Consider the following 15,134-nt stretch of genomic DNA (forward strand, 5'->3'; position numbering starts at 1 on the left):
TTTTTTACGATATATAAAAGATATAATGACTGCTTTAATATTCGAGGAATAGTTGTTTTATGGGCTCTCGTGGATTTTACATCTTGCTATACTCCTCGGCACGCCTCGGGTCGATATCAGGATGCAACATCCCCTTTAGCCTATACAACAATTATTCATCTCACAGCAGTCATTATATCTATACTTTTGAACTCTTCTCTACCATAATGCCTGATATTTTCCAATTGTATGCAATGTTGATTCAACGGAAGAGAAAATATGAATTTGAATATAATAACTCAATTTTGATATTTTATGTAATGCGGGTTTATTTTAATGGTATCTTAACCAAATACTATTAATGATTTAGACAAATCTAAAACAAAACAAAAAGTTTTTTTTTTTGCTCGCTCGCATAATCAATAATTAGGATAATTCTTGGTAACGGATAATTTCTTCATATTCAATATTCAAGCAGCGTGTTTGATGATGTAGGAGTTATATTTTTACTACAACGACTATGTTTCTTTCTCGCTCGCTTCGCTCATAATTATGTATAGCTATGTAGATACGTTTGGGCGTGGAAATGGGGCATAAATACCGTACTGAACCCACGCTCCTACGAGAAAAGTTATCTCATGAAGAGATACATAATTAGTTTTGCAAGTTCATCAGATGATTCGTATGTATATTTTCTTTGTATTTCTATAGCATTTTATTTGTAAACTCATAATCACAACATAGGGTTTGATGCACTTTAACATCATTATTATTTTTTTTTTAGTAGTAGTAGTATTCGCTTTATACAGAGCAAATTTATTTAATTTTCGATATTATATTAAACAAATGACATGATAATCACAATGATTAACCTTATGATATAACAGAAAATTAGCATTGAAATATCTGTGACATTGTTTTTTTAGTCTTGTAATGAAAAATTATTTGGTTACAGAAAATGAAAAAAAAACGACCCTACTAGGCAGCAATGCTTTATAGGTGTAGGTTCGCACAATAATAATTTAAACATTAGATATTCATAACTGAATTTGGAAAATTACAGAATAAAAAAAAAAGACAGACAAAAAACGAAACTAGTACAAATAAGAACAGTAGCAGGATGACAAAATGAGGATGGTACGTGAAGAAAGTAAACGTGAAAGAGGGAAAAATTACAGCAGAAAGAGAAGGAGGAGAAGAAGACAGAGAGAGAGGAGAGAGAAAGGGGTATAAAGAGAGAGAAGGGAGGAAAAGAAAGAGACAGAGAGAGACACAAACGCACAAATGCACACACGCACACACGCACACACACCCACACACACACACACGCACACACACACACACATACACACACAGGGGGGGGGGGGTAAAAAAGGGGATACACAACAGTAACTAATATACATGTATATTGTGTTGAATTTAAAACACGTATGTATACATAAATGTTGACAATACATATGGGATGGTATCTAGCTATGTCGAAATGCAGGGACAGAAGTGAAAGAGGGAGTTTGAGTGTTCACAGAATTCAACAGTAGGTCCCGTTGTCGTTAAAGTGGAAATTCAAAGAAAATCACGAATATGTCAACTTATGTATCACTAGAAACTGGTAAGCTAACAGATGGCCATCGTACAAGTTTTAGGTCAACTACATATCGGGTGATTTATAAAAATACTGATACAACCACCTCCATAGCATCTGGGATATACGAGAGATTCGCCAGAAAAATAACGATGTTTTAATGACGTCACATAATGGACCATTACTGCCCAAGCAGACGACATCCCATAAAGAATGAACATAATTGCAAAGCTATAATTTCTGAAATTATAATGAGTTTAGTGTATGTAGATGTGATGGCATTTCAAACCATTCAAAAGGGGATATGAAACCGATTCTGATAACTAAAAAAATTTGTTTGCAAACACACAGAATAGGGGTTAATCAACAATCAAAGAAACCAGACTTTCAAATTGAAAAACCCAAGGAATGATATTAAGGACGGCATTTTTTTCCTCTTGAAACGCTGAATATACCGCGGTGTGTGAAGCTGAATATACAATGGCGTCTTATTTTGTTAACAAGTGACAGATTCCTTTTTTTGTATCGCTGCATTTGTCATCAAAATAAAACCATGCGCGGGGTTTAGAGTGAGGCAATAGATTATACATCTAGCCTGACGGTAGTGAAGTAAGAGAAAGAACTCAAGAGAAGATGAAAAAACAGGCACTGAAAATGTGTGAAATATCATGGGACATCGTCTGCTTGTGCAAATCATGTCCATCCTGCGATCTCATACATCTCAGCAGCGTTCGGAGAGCTCTTCAGGCGCTATGCCGGGGCTGTTTTTAAGCGTTTTGTAATTTATAATAATCATTACTCCGAATGTTTCCAAGCATTGAATTTTGATAACCTTGTCGAATCAAAGTTTCAGCTTTGCAATAATGAAAATAAAGTAAGTTTTTGAAATCAACGAATATCCACTTTAATATTTTTCTGAAAAATAAAATTTAGAAAATTAAATACTTGTATATTTTCAGCGTGGACAGTTAATGTACAAGCTTAACACTAAACAATTACCTTTGCCTTTTAATGATATGTTCATAAAAAATGATTCGATTCATAGTTACTTCAATCGCCAGGCGAGCTCTTTTCATCTATCATTAAATAGAACATCGTTTGCACAAAAGACATTTGTTTTTACAGGTCCAAATTGTGGAATTCTCTTTCAAATTTTAGGTTTTATTTCCACATTAACTGCATATGAAAAGAATTTACAAAGTAACGCATATACAAGGTAAAAAACATGTAAATATATTCGAAAGATAGGTGGTGTTACAACAGTAAAAAATGATTTAATGCAAGTAATAAAAAACAAATGATGCTAACAATAATCTGCAGAAATGTGAAGGAAGCATTGGAAGCATTATGCTTGTGATTAAGGTTTCCCCCTATATAATACGTTTGTTACAAAATATATAAGACGAAAAACAAGACAAAAGAAGATCAAAACGGGTATGTGGTGCAGCCAACCAACGAGGTATGATAATAACGATGGACATCATCATGATGACCCTCTTAAGCATTTTCATTCTGAGGAAGAAGTTTACGTTTCAAGTGATTTTTAAAAGTACTTAAATTGGGCAGCAGTTTGAGCGGCATTTCCATGGAGTTCCAGTAAACCGGACGAGTAAAAATATTTTTTTATTTTTTATAGTAAAGTTCTCAATTTGTATAAGTGGAAAAAGGAAGACTGCCGGTCGGTTGGATAATTATGAAGTTGTTGATTCTTTTGGCATGTCGACGTGATGGCATGAAGAAGTTCGTTAGAATTAAATTTAAACATAAAACAGCCTAAAAAGAAATTATACAAGTCATGAACTTTCAATATTTTTTAAAATACAAATAAACTATTAGTGTGGCTTAACCTATCAATGTGGCAGATTATTCGTATGACCCGTTTTTTAAAGTATCAATAATTTGTCCAGCTGGTAATTAAACGAATTTCCCCAAGAAAGTTTATTGTAAATGAAAAAACCAGGGAATTTTGACGAATCAACGAAGTTTATGACAGTTTTAATAATGTAAACACTGCCAGGCAATCCCGAAATAGAGTTGCTGAAGAGTATACATTGAGTTTTATTTTAATTCAAGGAAAGTTTGTTTAGCACAAATCCACTCTTCAACAAGTTCCAGTTCAAGATTAACGGTTTCAAATAGTGCATTGGGGTTTTTGTGTGATCAAAACACAGAAGAATCATTAGCAAATAATATTAACGACAAAACATTGGATGAGTTTTGATAGTCATTCATATACAATATAAATAAAAGAGGCCCCAGAAGAGATCCTTGTGGAACTCCACAAATTAACTGTTGAAAGGCTGAGTCTACTCCATTTATGGGTACATATTGTTTTCTACCCCTGACGTAGCTTTCGAACCACTCCAAGGCCCTTCCACGTATACCATAGTGTGAAAATTTGTATAGTAGAATACGATGGTCAAATGATCAGTGTAATTCGATACAAATTTTCAAAAGTAGACCTCAATGCTTTTTTTTCTGAATAATGACTAGGCTATTTTTTTCCCCAATCAAATATAATCTGTACGGTGAGATAATGCTACTTTGATGTTTGTGTAACTTTGATTGTTTCTTTTTATGTATATATTTATTATTGTTTTGCGTTAAGAAATGATTTTTGTATTACTGAATCAATTATTGCTATTGTTTTTTTAATTTTTTCCCCCATAAAATATTTTGTCATAATAATTACTTGCACAGGGGGGCCTACGCCCTACAAGCGCCACTTTTTAGTCGGCCCTCCTTCTCTTTCAATTCATTTTTGTTAATTTGTTGTATTGTGCGAATTGATCTATACGTATATATATATATATATTTGTGTGAATACGTACAAATATACCATCATTGTAAATATGAAAAAAATGAAAGAGGACAAATGTATGAATTGAATTGAATTGAACTGAATAAAGTTCAAAGGTTCAATAGTGTTTGTCTAAATTTGTCAATGATCCATGCAAGTGCATGCGTTGGAGTATGGAAGGCGGTAGTGTGGGAAGAAACTTCGCCTTCTGGCCGTTTCAGTTGAAAGCATGGACCCTATACTGAAACTAACTACAGGTTTGTTCATGTGGACGTTACTCCGACTTTGTTACATGGTATAATAACTTTCAACACTTTAAATAATTGTTTAGATTAACCGATCATTTGAACCTTATATACCTTGAATATTAATCATGGAATCGCCTTGCATTGGAAGTGAAATAGCAGAAGGTACCCTTGCAAGTGAAGGGCGAGCTGCTCGTGATAGTGTAAGTCGTACAATTATCTGGTGTGTACCTCGCTCTGTTTCTACGGCTCTCACCAAGTGTCTTAGTTTCATTGAAGGCATCCAAGTGTGGTTCGAACCCTACACCTACTGCAGAACCACCCGAGTGAATATAAAGCTACAGCTAGACCTTGATGTACCGGCCGAATACGAAGGGTGACGTTGCCCGCTGGCCGGAGCCTTGACGTCACAGGGTACAGGGGGTTTCCATCTCACGCTGCTGCCTCGACGATGCTGTGTTGGTTTTCTTTGATTTGTTGAAATATATAATAATATCGGTATTATATAGTTGCTATTGGTTTCTTCTTTTTCGTTTGATATGTTAGGGTAAGCTAGGACCAAATTCCCCTTGTACTTAAAGCCCCATTGTCCTACTTGTAGCTACTTGCTCCCTCTATATAGAAAACTTCCCCAATCGGTGCCTGTTGGTCCCCCATGATCCTCTATTTCTTATGTTATTTGAGAGCTGAGTTGATGAGATTGCCACCTGTCAGTGACCTCGCTGCGTGGTCTAATCCCTCCTAGCCACACTAGTGTTGATAAGCTTTAAGCCTTCCCGGGTTTCGGCACCAACATTATGTGACATTTTATAATTATGTGTACACATATGAATATGTATTTAAAATGTATATAATTGATAATCATGTCGAAATGCGAGGGACTGGAGAGACAGGGGGGGGGGGTCGAGTGTTCAAAGAATTCAACATAGGCCCCGTTGTCATTCATGTTAGAGTCTAAAGGTTCAATCATGCTTTCCTAATGTTCCCAGGTGCGTGCTTTGGAATGCGGTAGAATGGGAAGGAAATTCGCTTCCCGTTTCAGTAACTGAAAGTAACTATGTTCATGTTGAAGTTACATTGTAACTTGGCAGTTTTTCTGGCAAAAGTGTGCGTTCTACAAAGGCAGCATTTATGTACAATGATCAATATATTTTTCCATCTTCCTTCTTCCCGTATTCTTTTACTTTGTTTCATTTTCCTTCTTTTCTTATGCCCTTCTACTCAGTGATTTCACATATTATCTTACGTGAACCTTTTATGTATCTTGTGATTATGCCTTCTTCCTTCTTTCTCTTTTTCTTTAAAGCGCTTTAAAACTAATCAGCTTTACATACAACATCATTCACACACAGAAATTTCGGTGCGATCGTTAATCGTTTCGTGATTAACTACTGCTCTTAAAATGTGCAGTAGTGCCATTGCGCATTGAAGGTCAGGTCATATCAAACAAAGCACACGCTCCATCCAGTTTAAACACGTTTGAACACTTCACACACAAAATGTCAAGCTCTCTAGATACGAACTTCGTATCTGCAGCCTGCTTTGAGGGGCGTATGAATCGCGACTTCGTATCTATCCGAACATCGTATAAACGATGTTCACACAGGGAAAAATTTCTTTAAAGCTGTTTAAAACTGTTGAGTTAAACAACTTTAAACTAATCAGCTCTAGATACGATGAATTTTAGCTGTGTGTGAAAATGCTATAGTATCCTGGGCGATAAAGCGAATATAACGTTAGCACTTGTCTACTCATAATGGCTAGGTAAATCAAGAACGAGATGTGAGAGAGCAAGGAGCCATATTAGGTTTAAAACTTCCAAGTTTTTTCTTCAAAGAAAGTTAATTGCTGGCAGATTTTTTCTTATAAATGAGAGAGGTCAAAAGTTTGAACCAAACTTTCAGGCTACAATTGAGTGTAGTTCCACATTATAGTCTCACTGAGTAGATTTTTAGCACAATTTAGCCAACTCCTATTAAATTTGCTGATTTTAAACCCTCAAACTTCACAATTCATAATTAATCGCTACATAATATATTTATTTTTCTCAATAGTTTCTCTCATGACCAGAATAGAACTTTTTCTGTAACAGTATTGGAAAAGACCGAAAAGAAACGGAAAGAAGCAGGCATAATCACAAGATACATGAAAGGTTCACGTAAGAAAATGTGAAAACACGGAGTATGACATAAGAAATAGAAGGTAAATAAAACAAAGTAAAATTAATCGGGAGTTTGAAGCTTGAAGTTTATTTGTTCCACATTATTATGTTTTGTATGTGTTGATGTCGCTATAGATATATAACAAATAATCCGCACTTTAAAGTAACACTAATCAAGCACACAAAACTTTTGCTTACATTTTGTCTTATTGTCAAATTTTGAAATTGAATAAGCAACGACTCGGAACACTTAGGTGCACAAATGCCCCCTAGCCTATGCCTGAGTTACCTAGGCTCGCCGAAAAGTCAGCGTAATGTGATTCCTGAGTGGTAAGATGGCATCGTATAGACAAGGGCAGGGCAAACGCTATGTGGAACTGAGTGGGGGAGCGTGGTTAATTTGGTGAGTTGCACAAAACTGCTTCGACATTATTTTTTTCGATAGATGAATATACAAATATCAACAATAATAAAAAATAAGAGATATAATCACGTGACGTAAAGTATTTTGACGACAATACTCACAACTGACTAATTGCCATTGAGCCCAAACAGAAGAAGAAGAAGAAGAGGGTGATTCCCGAATGATCGTAATATTCAGGCAACTTTCCAGCGAAGATTAACAGACAGTGTCTCAGATTATCTGTGATGTTTTAACCAATCTTTACTCAAGACAATGATAAGGTAAGAATTCTTGTAGACTATTTTGTGAATTCTGTATATACAAAATATATGGACTGCTTGAATATTCGAGGCATAGCCTAGCTATTTCTATAGGCTCAAGGGGACGTTACATCATTATTATGACCCCTCGGCGCGCGCGTAGCAGTCGATATATCTATACTATGAAACTGGGGATATTGGAATTTGAGGTGTTTTCATAAGGATTCCTTTTCGTTGATGCATGTAACGCCAGATATATGAATAAAATTACATTTTGTCACAGAATAACAAGAATTTAGCCTTCTGTTTTTATGTGAGAGTTTACTAGGCGCTGTTCATCCAAAAAAAATAATATCAGAATTTTAAAATCTCAGATGACACACAAAGTAGCGCTTGAAAATGTGGATGTTTTGGAACTCTTCCAGGAAATGGGTGGTAGACTCCTCTCGGGTGACTCTCACTAAAATTAGCAAAAAATGAGAAAGTTAACAACTGGGGATATCCACAGTTGCCAGTATATCCCCACTAGGAAGTTATGTATACATAATGATTATCCCCGTTTCACACGTCTTACAATCCCACAATCACACAAACACACATACGCACACACACATACACGTGAGCACACGCGTTCATCATCGTCAACACCATCATCATCATCATCATCTTCATCATCGTAATAAAGGTACGTTGAAATGTATTGGACAGCAAAATACAACATTTTTTCTTCAGGTTCATCAGCGCCTTTGTTTAGGCATCTCCGTTGGTACTTTACAAATTCTGGATCTTTATCTATTTCTCCCCCACATGAGTTCTTCCCTTCTCTCTCTCTCTCGTCATTTCTCTCCTTCTCGATTTCCTCGTCATCTCTCGCCTCGGTCTAGCTACATGTAACCAGCCGTTGAATATTGTATTGTAACCCTTTTTCATGTGCGTAAAACAACATGTTTGTCTGAAGTGTATATATTTTGGTTCAATTTTGTTTACACTATTCAATTTCATTGTAAATCAACCATTATGAGTTCCTGAACTATGTGTTGATGTTTTAAAACCGAATAAATAAATAAATACATCTAAACCTGTATTCACATTTCTGCTTGTAAATGATGCACTTTTTGATGACATGCGCATACTAATTGTTATGTAACACCTTACAGGTATATCCGATTTCGACGGAAATGGTATCAAAATGTGCGTTAGAGTTTTGAAAAAAAGTCATGAAACGACAATTCAAAATTCCAAGCGGTTGCGGCGCAATCTCCGAAAATGTCGAGGGGGGCCTCCCAGGTCCCCTCCCTGGAGTACAGTAAGGGTTTAAGGTACATTGAAAAGTATTGGGCAGCAACATACTGCATTTTTTCCTACATTTACGTTGGTGCTCTACAAATTCCCGCATTGTGCGACAGCTGGAACTTCATTTATTTCTCCCTCACATCTAGTTGCTCCTTTTCTCTCTCTCTCTCTCTCTCTCACACACACACACTCTTCTCCTATCATTCAGGTCTAAAGGTCCAAAACTACATCAATAACATTTCAAACTTCAAATAACACAAACGAATAATGGTTGTTAAAAAAATGCTGTAAATAGCCTTTATTATTATGTACATTTAAGTCACTACATTATATTGTTATGCAGTTTTTGTGGCAATAGTGTACGTTCTACAGAGACAGCAGTTATGTACAATTAGCAGATGTTTTTTTTCTGCATTTATTGAAAAAAATCAAATACAAAATATCAAACAGTAATTATATGTAGTAATATATATATAATTAATTTACATAAAATGTTATAACTGAAATACACAAACAAATGCATAAATATAATTGAAAACTTGAAAATATGGGGGTAAACAAAAGAATCGAGATAAATGCAGATTCCAATTACTACCATGATATATTAAGAATAAATGTTTTAATCCATAGCAGCCAGGGGAGGGACGCTAAAGGTGTATGTAGGCAGGCGCGTACGCAGGAATTTTTTTCGGGGGGGGGGGGGGGGGTAAGGTCGGCTTTTTGGGGTCACCCATTACCACAATTAAAAAAAAAGGGGGGTTTCCTCGAAAACACACACATAAAAAAGTTAAGGGGGGTTAACCCCTAACCCCCCCCCCCTTCCTCCCCTGCGTACGCGCCTGTATGTAGGAGAATAGAGAGTCACGTTTACAGATTTCACTTCTTCTTCATAAAGTATCTGAATAAAAAGTGGGCAGAAAGAAAATTTTTTTCTTCAATCTTCCTTCTTCCCGTTTATTGTTTTACTTCGTTTCATTTTCCTCCTTTCCTACTCAGTGATTTCACATATTATCCTACGTGAACCTTTTATGTATCTTGTGATAATGCCTTCTTTCTTCTTTATCGTTTCGTCATTTCCCAAATTGTAACAGATAAAGTTGTATTCTGGTCATACAATAAAGGTGAGAGAAACTATATTGAGTATGGTAAATAGTTTGAGGGTTTACAATCAGGAAATTGAAAAGGAGGTAGCTAAATTGAGTTGAACATCCTTATACAGTGGGACCTGGCGCATACGCGGGATTTTTTTTTTTCGCCGAAAATTTCGCAACGACTCAGCCAGCCGCTGCATAAGCAGGGGGGATAAGAGGACATATTCTTCTTTTTTTTTTATCCCAAAAATTTCGCAACGACTTGACCAGCCGCTGAATAAGCGGGGGGGGGGGGGGAGGTAAGAGGACATATTTGTTTTGTTTTGTGCTTGGGGGGGAGGGGTAGGTTCGGCTTTTTTGGGTCACCCATTACCACTTCTTTTTTTTTTTAACCAGAAAAAAAGGGGGTTCCTCCAAACCATACACATAAAAAAGGTCCAAGGTGGGGCGGGGTTAACCCCAAACCCTTCCCACCCCCCCTTGCGTACGCGCCTGAGTGGGACTATGATAATGTGGAACTACACTCATTTGAATGTTTTATCCAAACTTTATAGAGCTCAATCTCATCATATTTCGACTTCGAGGACATTTGCAAATTTTTTCAGGGGCATTTCTCTTATGGTTTTACACACAAGGAATTAGAAAGCTCACAAACTATTTTCACCTTCACCAAAACATAATCTTCTAGTTAAAGTGGAAATTCAAAGAAAATCACAAATATGTCAACTATAATGTATCACTAGAAACTGGTAAGCTTATAGATGGCAATCGTACAAGTTTCAGGTCAATTACATATTATTCGGGTGATTTATAAAAATACACATACAACCACCTACATAGCAGCTGGGATATACGAGAGATTTGCCGGAAAAATAACGATGTTTTAATGACGTCACATAATGGACCAATGCTGCCCAAGCATGCAGACGACATTTCATAAAGAATGAACTTAATTGCAAAGCTATTATTTCTCAACTTATAATGAGTTTAGTGTATATAAATGTGATGGCATTTCAAACCATTCAAAAGGGGATATGAAACTGATTCTGATAACTAAAATCTGTTGTTTGTAAATACACAGGATAGGTGTTAATTAATAATCAAAGAAACCAGACTTTCAAATTGAAAAATCCTGGAATGATAATAGGACGGCATTTGTTCCCTCTTGAAACGCCGAACATACCGCGGTGTGTGCAGCTGAATATACAATGGCGTCGTATTTTGTTTACAAGAGACAGATTCCTTTATTTTTGTGTCGCTGCATTTTGTCATCAAAATAAAACCATGCGCGGGATTAGAGTGAGGCAATTTATTATACATTTAACCTGACGGTAGTGAAGTAAGAAAAAGAATTCAAGAGAAGATGAAAAAACATGCACTGAAAATGTGTGAGATGTCATGGGACATCGTCTGCTTGTGCAAATCAAGTCCATCCTGTGATGTCACACCTCTCAGCAGCGTTCGGAGACCTCTTCAGGCGCTATGCCGGGGCTGTATTTAAGCGTTTTGTAATTTATAATAAGCATTACTACGAATGTTTCCAAGCATTGAATTTTTATAGCCTTACCGAATCAAAGAGGCTGTTCACAACGGCAGAGATAGCGCGCTAGACCACGCTATCTCTGCTGTGTTAAAGGTACAACGTCGTTTCGGTCCGCCCAACAGCGAGCCACGGAGAGCCAAAACGGCGTGCCACTAGAGCACCTCTTGTGTGGTGGTCCACGAGAGAGAGCGCGGTCTTTCGCGCGCTAGAAAAAAGGGGGTGCTACGATAGACCGCGCTATCTCATTGCGGTGTGAACAGCCTCTTTAGTTTCAGCTTTGCAATAATGTAAATAAAGTTAGTTTTTAAAATCAATGAATATCTACTTTAAAGGGAAATCTAACCCTTATAGCAAACTATTCTAAAAGAAAGCTGACAAATCAGAGGGGCAGGCTGGTACAATTTTAAACGAAATCAGACAAAGAATAAAAAAGTTATGAATATTTTGTTTTGTAAGCTGTAATCACTGAACGTATGGGCACTTCAAATTTTCTGAATCGGTAGAGTCACTATGACGAAGCGCTGGGCAACTTTCCAATTGTTCCAACATACGAAATGACCTAAATCATAAACGTCAATTTTTCAAAATATATGACTCGAGAGTGTCATTTATTTTTAGAGAACACTTAATAATATGTTATCCACAATATATTTTGAATATTGCCCCAAAGGGAAAGACGCTTAAGAGAAAAACAGCAACACGAATGAGAGAGATTATTATCCGCGACATCGTCACAATCCAGTAACCAAATCGCCTATTTGAGATTTGCATGTTTCAAACACTCATACACTGCCATAACTTTCTTATTATTAGTCCGATTCATTTTAAACTAAATAAAACAATTATATAAACAAGTCAATCAACAAGTGGTATAGTTTCGTGAGTGATCACAAATTAGTAATAAACAATGTAGGTTATAAGTATACAGTGGTAATTGATATAATAACAAAATAGTTATAATTGAATCCCAATACTGTGCGCCCCTGTCCCACGGCTGCTAATATAGATTCAAGCATATTGGTGTCCTGGTTAGCAACTCACAACAAGGTGTATGATGGATAAATTACTTAGACCTTGATCCTAACTTCATACATTTCGTCATAATACTTCATAGCCTGATCGGTACATCTAATGACGTCAGGTCGAATGTCATCACGTGATGGCATCTTCCTTGCCGGCAGAAATTCGCTGCTCCTGATAGCTCTGCCGTAGAAGTACACAAAATTCTCTACGAGGTCGTCCAAAGGAACCATCCAACTCTTCGTCACTTCGGAAGACCCATCCCACTTCAAGAGCGATTCGTCGTATGGCAGTCCGGCCGCTCGACAGATCTTCGGTAGTAATTCGGCTGGATTCGTCAACAGCTCGTCGCTGTCGACAACAATGGATTCGGCGTCTAGATTTTCTTTGACATACTTCCACATGTCATAAACATCTTTATGTACTGATCCACCTCCTGCGTTTGGGAACGGGTAGTCGCGTCCTACGTCGAACGTTTCCTCAACTGCGGATTCGCCTTTTAACGTGCCCAAGGCTGATAGTTGGTCAAATGCTGATTTTCGAAGCGAATTAAACACTTTGAGAGGATGTCGAATTAAGAAGATATGCTTGAAGCCTTTTGGGAGGAACTTGTACTGTTCAGGTGACAGAGCAAAAGACATATCCTTCACCAAGACATGACGGCTTACTGACTGCTCCAAGAAACGAACTATCGATGCATAACTGTTAAAAAGAAGAAGAAAAAACGGGGCATGAATTAAAAGTTTGAAACTACTTGTCTATCATCAAAATCAGTCTTTCGTCGGGCCTGGGCATGGCCTTTCAGGGTCCTGTTTCATAATACTTGTTATCAATAACAAGTTACAATAATTGTTATAAGCTACTGAAATCGTGGCATTTGATTGGCGTAGAGAAAATGTGTTATTGATAACAAGTTTCGTGAAACAGGGCCTAAATCCTGCAACAGATTAAACACAATTTTACCATGTTATTACTGATCAATCTGTAACTGAGGAAAATAGTTCAATATTTTGGAACCATATTAATGTGGTCCTTGTTATCACAATCTTTAAAAGTTGTAAAAGAGGAAATTTAACGTCCTCTCAATTTTTCCCATCCAATATTCTCTTTATTCTTTCCCCTGCTCTTTTCAACATTCGGTTGGGGGGAGCTAGGGTACGCGGGGCATGGCTCAAATTAATTTTTTGTCTACGGGGGCTCTTCCAAAAAAGAGCCCCTGTGAGCCTTCTCACGGGGGCTCTTTTAGTACTGACGGGGGCTCTTTTTTTAATAAAAAGTTCTATTGAATTGGTGGTACCCATTATACTCTTAACTTCTTTGCTATTTCATCATTATCGACATTATTTCCCTCTTACAACTTTACAAGTTATAACATGCAGCTAATGGTCAGATCTCCTCCCTCTGTACGAATTTTTTTGGTCCAAGCCCGAACACAGTCGCCTCCTCGCCAACTGGTTTCATTTTACTAAATTTAGCTTTCGGTTGAGTTACTGGTCAAGGTTCATTATTTGCTGGTCTTTTGGAATTACCACATTTCAGAGGATTCACGATTTTGTCTGCTCCTTTTTCTTCCTACGTCCTCTTCTTTTTCTCTCTTCTCTTTTTTTTTTTTGGCCGTTTTTTTTTTTTCGGGGGGGGGGGCACCGCCCCCATGGCTACGCGTCTGCGGTCAGATGAACATATTTTGATACCTTGTCCGCTCCCGGAAATTCAGGGGCCCGCCTTCGGGCCCTGGTGTGGTTGAGGGTGCGGACAGCCCGGAATCTCAGGGGTTTTAGGCATTAAATTACTGTCATATTAGAATTCAGGGTCCGCCTTAGGGCCCTAGGCGGGGTCCAGGGGCAGATCCCCCGGAAGCTCAGGGGTTTTAGATATTTGATTACGGTCAGGTGAACATATTTTTATACCTTATTTGTGACACTGGCAGGACACTGATTGGCGTGGGGTCCAGCGGGCGGAGCCCCCAGAAGCTCAAGGGTTTTAGACACTAAATTACGGTCAGATGAGCATTTTTTGATACCTTATTCTGTTGTTGTGACACTGGCAGTTAACTATTCTTTCTTGCTTGCTCTTTTTCTTTATATTTCACTTTAATTTACTTTGTCAAAAAAGTGGGGCCGTTCCGCGGGCCCTGACATGTAGGCATCTCAAGAAGCATATTTCTTGCCTGGCTGTAAATTTAGGAATTTGTCATTTTACAACCAACGCATAAAAATGTATAATTTACTGAAAATTGAGGAAAAATCTCGGAAAATTATGTCATTTCAGCATTGTGTAAACCACCGTAACGGTTATGAAATCAGAAATAAACCCCCTCCCCGATCAGTACGCCAGTGCCCCGCCCCCCCCCCCCGATCTACACTTTGTTGGCGGAAAAATCGCAACTGATCTCCCCTACCTTTCTTTTTTCTCTTTTTTTTTCTTTCCCTTTCTCTCCACATTTTTTTTTTGCCCCCGAAAGTCGTCAAATATTTCGTTCAGTGGCGTGGGGGGGGGGGGGCCTGGATTCGCCACTGGCCACATATTATGTAAAACTTACGAAAGGTTCTCTGGTGTGGTTGTGTTCCCCTGCCCGGTCTCTTTAAAGTGATCAGCCATTCGTTTATAAATCTCTTCATTCCCTTCGTATTCGGCCGGTACATCAAGGTCTAGCTGTTGCTTTATAGTCACTTGGGTGATTCTGCAGTAAGTGTAGGGTTCGAACCACACTTGGATGCCTTCAATGAAACTAAGACACTTGGTGAGAGCCGTAGAAAC

General features: G+C 37.7%; 1 pseudogene; it reads right to left on the bottom strand.

Annotated features, from left to right (window-relative positions):
• Positions 1 to 12,231: 12,231 nt before the first annotated feature.
• The window catches only part of LOC105442497, a 3,213-nt pseudogene continuing 310 nt past the window's right edge, over positions 12,232 to 15,134 (bottom strand).

This window comes from Strongylocentrotus purpuratus, unplaced genomic scaffold (genome assembly GCF_000002235.5).
Source record: "Strongylocentrotus purpuratus isolate Spur 01 unplaced genomic scaffold, Spur_5.0 spur5_scaffold_8, whole genome shotgun sequence".
NCBI lineage: Eukaryota > Metazoa > Echinodermata > Echinoidea > Camarodonta > Strongylocentrotidae > Strongylocentrotus > Strongylocentrotus purpuratus.